This window comes from Brassica napus, chromosome A8 (assembly GCF_020379485.1).
Source record: "Brassica napus cultivar Da-Ae chromosome A8, Da-Ae, whole genome shotgun sequence".
NCBI classification, from domain to species: Eukaryota; Viridiplantae; Streptophyta; class Magnoliopsida; order Brassicales; family Brassicaceae; genus Brassica; species Brassica napus.
In genome coordinates, this window is record NC_063441.1 from 4059485 (window position 1) to 4068657 (window position 9173).

General features: G+C 32.5%; 1 pseudogene; it reads right to left on the bottom strand.

The window, feature by feature from the left end:
• Window positions 1-6284: 6284 nt before the first annotated feature.
• LOC106370807 lies at window positions 6285-8935 on the bottom strand (annotated as a pseudogene).
• Between the last annotated feature and the right edge of the window lie 238 nt (window positions 8936-9173).

Genomic DNA, 9173 nt, shown 5'->3' on the forward strand with positions numbered 1-9173 from the left:
GAGCCATCGACCAATCCATCCATTGACTCTGTGTATCAGATTTTCCTTTAGAAATGCAAAAAGTTTACATTTAGAGCCATTAATATCTTCTGGGATCCCCAAATACTTTCCCATCCCTCCATCATTATGTATTCCAAGTGTATCTTTAACCTCTTGCCGCATTAATACACAAAGACATAAAGTCATAAACCGATTCTTAGACGAGAGTATATTTCCTACCGACGCAGGAAGCTGTTTGCGCAACTTAATTTACCTTGCTTTTCCTAATTAGTGTCGGTGTATTAGAGCAGTGATAAGATATCAAATATAATCACTTTTTCATTTCCTTAAATAACTTTCAAAAATTTATTAGGTGATTAAGTAATACATAGAGCATTTTTAATAGAAAATTAAGTTAATTTTTATTTTAGAACACCCATTTTATTTTAAAATATTAGTCTTAATAATTACTACTATTTATGTTCATTTGAAACATTTAGTGTGTTAACAAGAGCAGAAACAATTTAAAACAAAGAAAAACAAGAACTATTAACACTAGAATTTTAAAATAAGAACGGCATATTTCAAATAACAGAATCGCCTGAAAACAATACAAACAATGTTATAGTTAGTGATGATAATACAAGTTATTTAAGAAAATAAAAGGTGAAAATTTAGTTATAAAATTATTAAATTTGAAACTCATTTATTTGAAATAATTTGCTTTCCAGACCAGTCATAAAAAAATGCCAATGCACACCGACTTAAACGTGTTTCTGGTAGTTTACTCCTCTTTATTCTCAGCAGGATGATAAGTGATGACTGATGAGTAGTATGTCTTTTATAGTTATACTGAAAATTCTTTAGGCCCTTTTTAAAGTAACGTGTATTCTACTTTTTATTGTTGCTTTTGTTTGTGACCTTTTAAACTCTTTAAAAATAAGTAAACTATAAATTTGTTAAAAACCTTTTTCCGTAATGCTAGATTTATTTAGCTTTTTTTATTATTTTATAATAAAATAAATATTTAACTATGGGATAGACTTATTAAGAAACACATATATATTGCAACTAAAATTGAACTCAATCTAAAAGATACCAAATTAAATCAATTAGACAAAACTCTGACTAATGAATGTAGGTCTGGCGTTCGGGTATACATTCGAAGGTTTGGCGTTTGGATATCCATTCGTGTTCGGATCAAGTATTTTAAATTTTTTAGATTTTCAGGTTTACATTTATAAATTTCATTCTAATATTTTATTAGTATTGATCCGTTTCGGATAATAACACTTTGGGTTATGTTCAAATTTTTATTGCATCCTAAAATCCTTAAAATAACCATATATAGTTCAGATTCGGGTTATATCGGTTCGATTCAGATATATTCGAAATAAAAAAAAAAACAAAATTTAAAGCAAAACATAAAGAAAAACACTTAATTTGAATATAAATTAATCCAACAAACATCAAACTGATAAAATAATAATAAAATATTAAATCAAATACGATAACAAACATCATTGGTAAACAATATACTTACTATATAAATAAATCAGACTTGTTATTTCAACGAACAAATTTATGAATTACTTATTTATAACTAATGCGATATTTAAGGTGTTTATTTAAATTTTAATAATTATTTTTATATATCATATGTTAGATTCGGGTTTATTATGGGCTTCCAACTCAAAACCAATTGGCAATTAGTGGATTGACCCTAACCTTTTATATATTACTTAATGTCCCATTGATTTTTCCAATGTGGGATACATATCCCTTAATACCCCTCCTCGAGATGATGGCTCTTATCGGCCAGAAATCTCGGAACTTTAAGACAGTTATACTCGGTCGAGCGAGTCAATTACGACCTATATACCCGGTCGGGTAGGGTTAATATTAATTAGGGGTTTAACTTATTAAGATCTGGGCTCTGATACCATGTTAGATTCGGGTTTATTATGGGCTTCCAACTCAAAACCAATTGGCAATTAGTGGATTGGCCCTAACCTTTTATATATTACTTAATGTCCCATTGATTTTTCCAATGTGGGATACATATCCCTTAATATCATATCAACATAAACACTGAATTGAATATTTGAAATACTTATATATATTTCAAATATTTGTATTAACTATTAATTTCAAATTTTCGGGTTATCCATTCAGGTAGATTAATAACACTTCAAGTTCGGATTTGTTTCAATCCACCCTACAAAACCCGTTCAGATTTTTTTTTTACATTTTAGATCGGATAACAAATCAAGTTTTTCGGTTCAGGTTTGGTTCGAATCTCGAACTCTGAATTTTATGCCCAGCCCTAGATTCAAGACCACCATCTTTCAGATTTCTTCTACAAGAAACCTCTGATGGTTCAGAACTACCACCAAATCCGAGATGGTATAGAAGACATTCACCCCAAACATTCACCATAGAGAAACAAACGATCATTGCTAAATAAAACATTTACACTGTTTGCATACGACTTGCACGCAATCATCATCATTAATAATCACCACTCCTCGATCGCGATCCCTCGCTTAACAACCAGATATCACCCGGTTTGCTTTAGACTGCACCATGACACCATGTCCACAACACGTACCACAATCTTCCTTGAATGTAACAGCATATTGATTGGTATATTAAGTATGATCTCATTTCCTTTGAAGACGCACCCATAGCCAAATTAGAAACAGTCAGAATCAACATCACTTGACTCACAACCGCTGCTATTTACTCCCTAAGCGATAATTGGATTTATCCCTCTCTTTCCAGTGCTTAGAAGCTACTCATGATCATCATGTATTAATTCTGCTGCCGATTACACCAAGGTTCAGTCGCCTTGATTCACCCTTTGGTACCAGTCACTTACTCAGACATCATTGGTCGTTACTGCCAATAAACTCGATTGATCATGATCCTATCGTTATCGTACATCCCCCGCAGACACTGCTAGGCAGCCATTACTCGACTGACAAACACCACCTACGAACAAGATCAACCCTCCGACCCTCATTCTCTCTTTCACCATCCGTTTCCATCTCTGTTTTCTCTGTGTTTATCCAACTGTCTGTCCAGAAACTTGTGTCTTGATTACTCTCCAAAATGCTATTTATAATTGCTTGATGACCACCGCTCTGCACCTAGACTTGTCAGTAACTGCTCCGTGGCAGTTACTCCGGATAAACCGGTAACTAATTTTTCCCTAAGTCAACTACCCAATCCACTAACCGTATAATGAGCGGTATCTACTCTTCAAGTTTTGTGCAGATTTTGTGTTTGGTCTAACACATGGTGGGTTTGTTGGAACAAAATTTGTTGTCAGTTTACAGGAAATCATATAACTGCCCTGCAACAGTTAATCTTCCAATAACGGCCCTAGTTACGCTTAGTAACCACTCAAATAATTGTTCCCATCAATTCTCTTTTGTCATTCTGTTCATGTTTAGCTTAATAATCATTCTGGCCAAAACATCAATCAGTCAGTCCATACACCAACTAATTATTCTTGGATGACAAGTTTAATTGTCTTGTCTAAAACTGGCCAGCTTTGTCTGACAAGCTAAACCGATATGTTCTGTCCTTGCTGTATAGTCCTAATCCGACCAATCTTCTAACCAAACCCATCCTTAAACTGTCCACCCCTGATTAGTGATTACATGCTTATGAATCAGTTAATTGTTTTTTTTCTTTTGAGATGAAGAGAAAAACTTAGTTACACAGATCTTTATATATGCTGTAAATGTACATAGGTCATGCTAATCTTATACATAGGTCATGCTAATCTACTTTATATATTTCTAATTTTACGGGATGTGCCCGAATGGACGTATTTGTGATATTCTATTCTTTTGTACTCAACTGAAAGCGTATCTTTTATATTAGTAACTGTATTTTTTTGGCTGGTCATATAATAAACATTTTATTCTTTCGATCGTTTGCTTTTGTTTGTAACGTGAAAAAGTGATTAAACTATAGTCTTTTGTATCCATTATAGAAAAGCAAACCTTTACTGCTTTACATGTAACGACTTGTGCAAACAAAAAGCCATAACTACGCCTCTGATTAGTGATTACATTGCACATGAATCAAACAATTGTTTTTTTTCCTTTTGAGAAGAAAAACTACACAAATCTTCACATAAGTTGCGAAGGAAAAAAAAGAAAAAAAGAAAAATAAGTATTAACGTTAATTAGTGTCCACGGCCTCTCTTGCTCGGTCCAGACGCTAATCGGAAAGCCAAGCTCCTCATCAAAGGAATCCTCGAGCTGTTCGCAGCACCAGCCGCTGAGAAAAAGCTAAAACCACCGCCGTCTACGGCGGCCATTTGATCACAGCCGTTCATCTGCTCTGTTCTCAGAGCTCTGCAATCAACTCCAGAAATAATCAAAGACATATGCACCAATAAGATGGTGAATAACACGATCAGAAGCTTTTTCCCCATATCGATCTTTAACTTCACTTCAATTTATTGCTTCTCTCTCTAAGTCTTAGTGTCTCTCTCTCTCTTTGAGAATTTTGGCTTTGTAAAATGAGTTGTTGAGTTATGAGATGAAGGGCATGTGTGTATGTATATATAGGTGTGTGTGCGTGTGTGAGCAAAGGGCATTTCTTGACCAGCAATTAAATGCTAGTGTAATTTGATTTGGACTTCGCGTTTTCTTTATATTAAGTATATATAAAAGTAAGCTTTATGGCCATTGAATATTTCAGGTTTCATGTTTTTTACAATGTGTATGCATATTTCTCCAACCTACTTCTCTTGGCTAAGAGATATTGTTGGCCTCTTGACTATGGGGAAAATATAAAATATAATGGTCATAATAGTATAATAAAAAGAGAAATTGAAGAAAACTACAAGACGTTGTAAAAAGTGGAATTTATTTGTAGTTGTGTCTAATGTGAAGAGACAAAATATTGTTGAACGAAAGAAACTAACAAAGAAGCGTTGAAGAGAAAAGTCTTAGGAGTGTTGTTGAGTTGTCAACTTTTGACTTTTGTTCGACGCCGGTTCTTGGTTGTTACAGTGAAGTCGCGTTCGTCGGAAGGGGCAAAAAGGTAACTAAACGCGAGTTCTCAGTTCCTTTTGTGCTGTCTAGTGAAGACATGGCACCGTCTAACCCAGTGGCACATGCCCTTCGTTAACGTGTTTTCGTTTTCTTTTTGGTTTTCGTTTTTTTTTTTCCCGACCATCTGATTTTATTTTGAGAAATTAGCAGCAATAACCAAAAAATAATATAATTCCCAAATTAATCATATAATTTGTTAGACTGATATTAGTAGATTCATACTACTATATATTGATCCTACTTTTTTTTTATCAACATATATTGTTCCTACTTACCTTTACGTTTTCTTCTTTTTATTACTTTTCTTTTCTTCTTTTAATTCTCTCTTTTTTTGGACATTCTATTTCTCTTTCTTCTTTGAAGAAAACAAGCTTACCCCCTTTCTCATTTTATTTAACATCACTCTTTTGCACAACTTAATTTAAATTTGCCGACTAAACAATAATTTTAGAATATCTAGTAAATTTTTAGAGCAAATTAGCTCAATATACTAAAAAAAGTAGGATACCATAGAATGAGGGGAAAATGATAACGATGGGAAGAAGAAAATTGAGAAAATACTTGAGAAAATGCTAAAATAAAATTATTATATATCACTAAATTCTACATATTCTGTATATAATATAGAAGATTCCATTATATTTTAATAAAATTTAAGCTTTCAGTTTATTTATACAATTTGATACTTTATAGGTTTGATAGTTTATTTAAGCTTTTAGAGAAGAAACAACATCAAGCGTAAATTAAAAGCTTTGAGAAAACAGAGACTGAATATATTAGTTGCAAATAAAATAAAAAACATGAGGAATCATCATCAGACTCCCTATTTATACAGATTTGTCTTTTTTACAAAGTTAAATTTTCTTCTTTTTGCGAGCATTGCATAGGCCGAGAAACAGTAACAATATTATCACCTGAAAACAAACCAGAATCATGTAGATGCAATACTACTAAACACTAGACCCTGTATTTTTATAACATCTCATATGTCAACAGATGAAGACTTAGCCCTCGTTATTAAGATCTTAAAGTGCGCAAATCAAAAACCCGAAGGCTGGCAGGTTTGTTAACAATATTGTTCAAAGATGATCATAACATAATGTCAAATCCGAAACGAAATAAAACACATAAAGTAGATGAAAGTGATTAGAGACGAGATCTAGAGAAGCTAACAGCTCTTTTCCCAATAGAGTTTTAAAATTTATCCTTCCAGCTTCTTTTTTTTGGTCAAAATCCTTCCAGCTTCTTTGCAAGCAAATCTGAGAGCCCATTGGTTAATGCAGAGGATGTCGCAAAGGAAGCTTTGAATAAACTGATAGCCTATTTTCATAAAGACAAAGAGAATATGTTAGACATGTTGTAGTAACTAACATAACAAAAAAAAAAACAAAAACTTAAACTAATGCATACCTCTGCTCGACCGATAGTTATCTGTTCAATTGTCACATCATTAAAACTAATCTTCAGATCATCTAGCTCCCTCATTGTAAGGTCTGACAGCAGAGGTGTGATCCTCAGATCATCAGAAACAAGAAACTTCTTACCCCCTCAGTTTCTGAATAAGTGTCACTTTGACACTTTTCACACATACTAAGAAAATAACGGAAATATATGTAAGTTGTTATTAATTACATTTTTATAACCAATAGTATTTCAGATAAATAAAATTATTTATAAAACCAATGCAGTTTGTAATTAATTTTTAACTGAAAATAAGTATAATTTGCATAGAAATTGTAAAGCGACACTTTTTGTGCAACAAGAAAAAAGCTAGAATGACACTTATTATAAAACACATGAAGTATTACTCTTCACAAACCCACCACTACTTCTTGGCTGGCCACACTCGGTTTTTGGATCTATAGCAATGACATGCTTGAGTCTGTCTTCGTGGTAGAAGCTAGGCTGATTCTACACTGTGATGCCAAGAAGATTCTTTTTGCAGCTATAATACTAAGGAATGGTTATCTCATCACGGTATAAACCTTTGAAGCTTCTGAACAAGTTACGATACATCCCAAACCGTCGTCACCACCACCACCACAAGAGATCTTACATATATACTCAAGAGGAAGCACAAGAAATATGCAAAGGAGATCAATAAAGTCTTCTCCACACTCGGCATAAACAACCTTCCTTTTGTCTTTCTTACTCATATACACTTTCAAAGAAAAACTTGGCCTAAAACCAAATCACATGGACTTATTGAAGGCTTAAACGCTATGGTAAAAGGATGTGATGAACTTTGAAACGGAAAGAATGTAGTTGTCAATGGAGTTTCTGATGTGAATAAGGACCGAAGCAAAGTCACTGCCTGTGCAATCAGAATACGGAAGTCAGATTGTCTTATTCTATAAAATAGAAAAGGGATTTAAGTACAAAGCAACAAAAGTACCTCTCGGAAGCCAATCTCTGCTTCACCTTCTGCCGCCTCATCATAGAGGTCGACACAACCTAAGTTTTTGATCTTCTTACGGAAAAAATCCCAACAAAAATTATCAATTTTCAAATCATCACTCAAGATAAAAGCAAATTTTCCATCACCATGAACAAAAACTCCATCATAATCATAACAATCTCTCAACATCTCTCCTTCAGGTGATGGGATCTCTTTGTTCATCATGTTTCCACAACTACACTTTGAGGTGTTGAAGTTACTAAAAAAACTCTCCGCATGATTTTCTCTGGAAATACATTGGGCTTGGTTGTCTCCGTGTGCTCATGTCTACAACACTTTTGTAAAGGTTGTTGAGACAACCAATGACGAGTTTTTGTCGTGACCTTCCGTGATTGTCAAGCAACCTCACAATGGTTCCCAAAGGCATGGTGAGAAAACTATAGAGCAAGTCAACAAAATCATTACCAGATTGAACCCATACAGCGTTTTGCTTGTTCAAATGGTTTGCTATAATGACATTAATCATTCTTTTCTCCAATCTTTGATCCATTAGATGATTCTTGAAAAATAAAAGTAAACAGCCAAGAAAACAAAGAACGATTGCAGAGAGACATATGATTTGAAAATTGAAAAGATTGATTACGTTTCAAAACAATAAATAAAGACCTCATTTTTTGACATTCCCTGTGTACAAATAATTTAGAGTTACACGTCCCTAGGACTGCAAAAGCTTTACTCTTTTTAAACCATTTGAGAAGTCCAGCCAGTAAAATTGATTATTGCAGCCAGAGTATTTGTTGGGAACTAACAAGAAGTTTTGTATAAATCAAAACACATAAAAACATTGAGCTTCCCCATAACCGCGTGGCTGAAATTGCATGTCCCAAGGGGTCCGTACGCCAGTTTTTTTGGGTCAAATGGGTCCGTACGTCAGTTTAAAGAAGTCATTCATTCCCATAAGAAAAATAAACATCAAAACCAATAGTAACTAAAACGGAAAGTAAACAAAGGTTTCATGTCCAAGAAAAAGATAAACATTAAAAAGTTGAACATAAAAATCAATGAGGTGATCGAAATCTTACCATGATATTTCATTAAAAGTTCTTTATGAATAAAAATTAAAACTAAAATATTTAATTTGAATGAAATAATATACAATATAACATCTTTAAATTAATACTCTATAAATTAATATACACTAAAAATTTCTATAAAATAATATAATTTTATAGTCTCAAATTGAGTTTTTGGTTCAATTAGTATATCGATAAATTTATATTTCTATATAAATTAATAAAAATTATAGTTTTGGTGTAGTCCCAACATTATTAATTTATAGAGGTTTCACTATATATAGTGCTTCCGATATTAAAAATCACTTTGATCTAGATAAGTGTATTTCTGGGATTGTCACGATCAAATAACATATTATAAACCACATATTTAAAAAATAATTTGTCTATATAAAAATATATAAATTAGAGTAAGGACATAAATCAAAATAATAACTTTTGTTTATTTACAATCATTTTTTTGGTAAATAAATAAAAACAATCATTTTATTTATTTTATAAATATTGAAATAGATATATACATATAGTATATTTTAATATAAATATTTATGGGAAATGCCCTATGATAGCACTAAAAAAGTTTATGTCACAAATATAGACTATAAGAATCAAAATGACCAAAATGTTTCATTAAAGATGTAAATA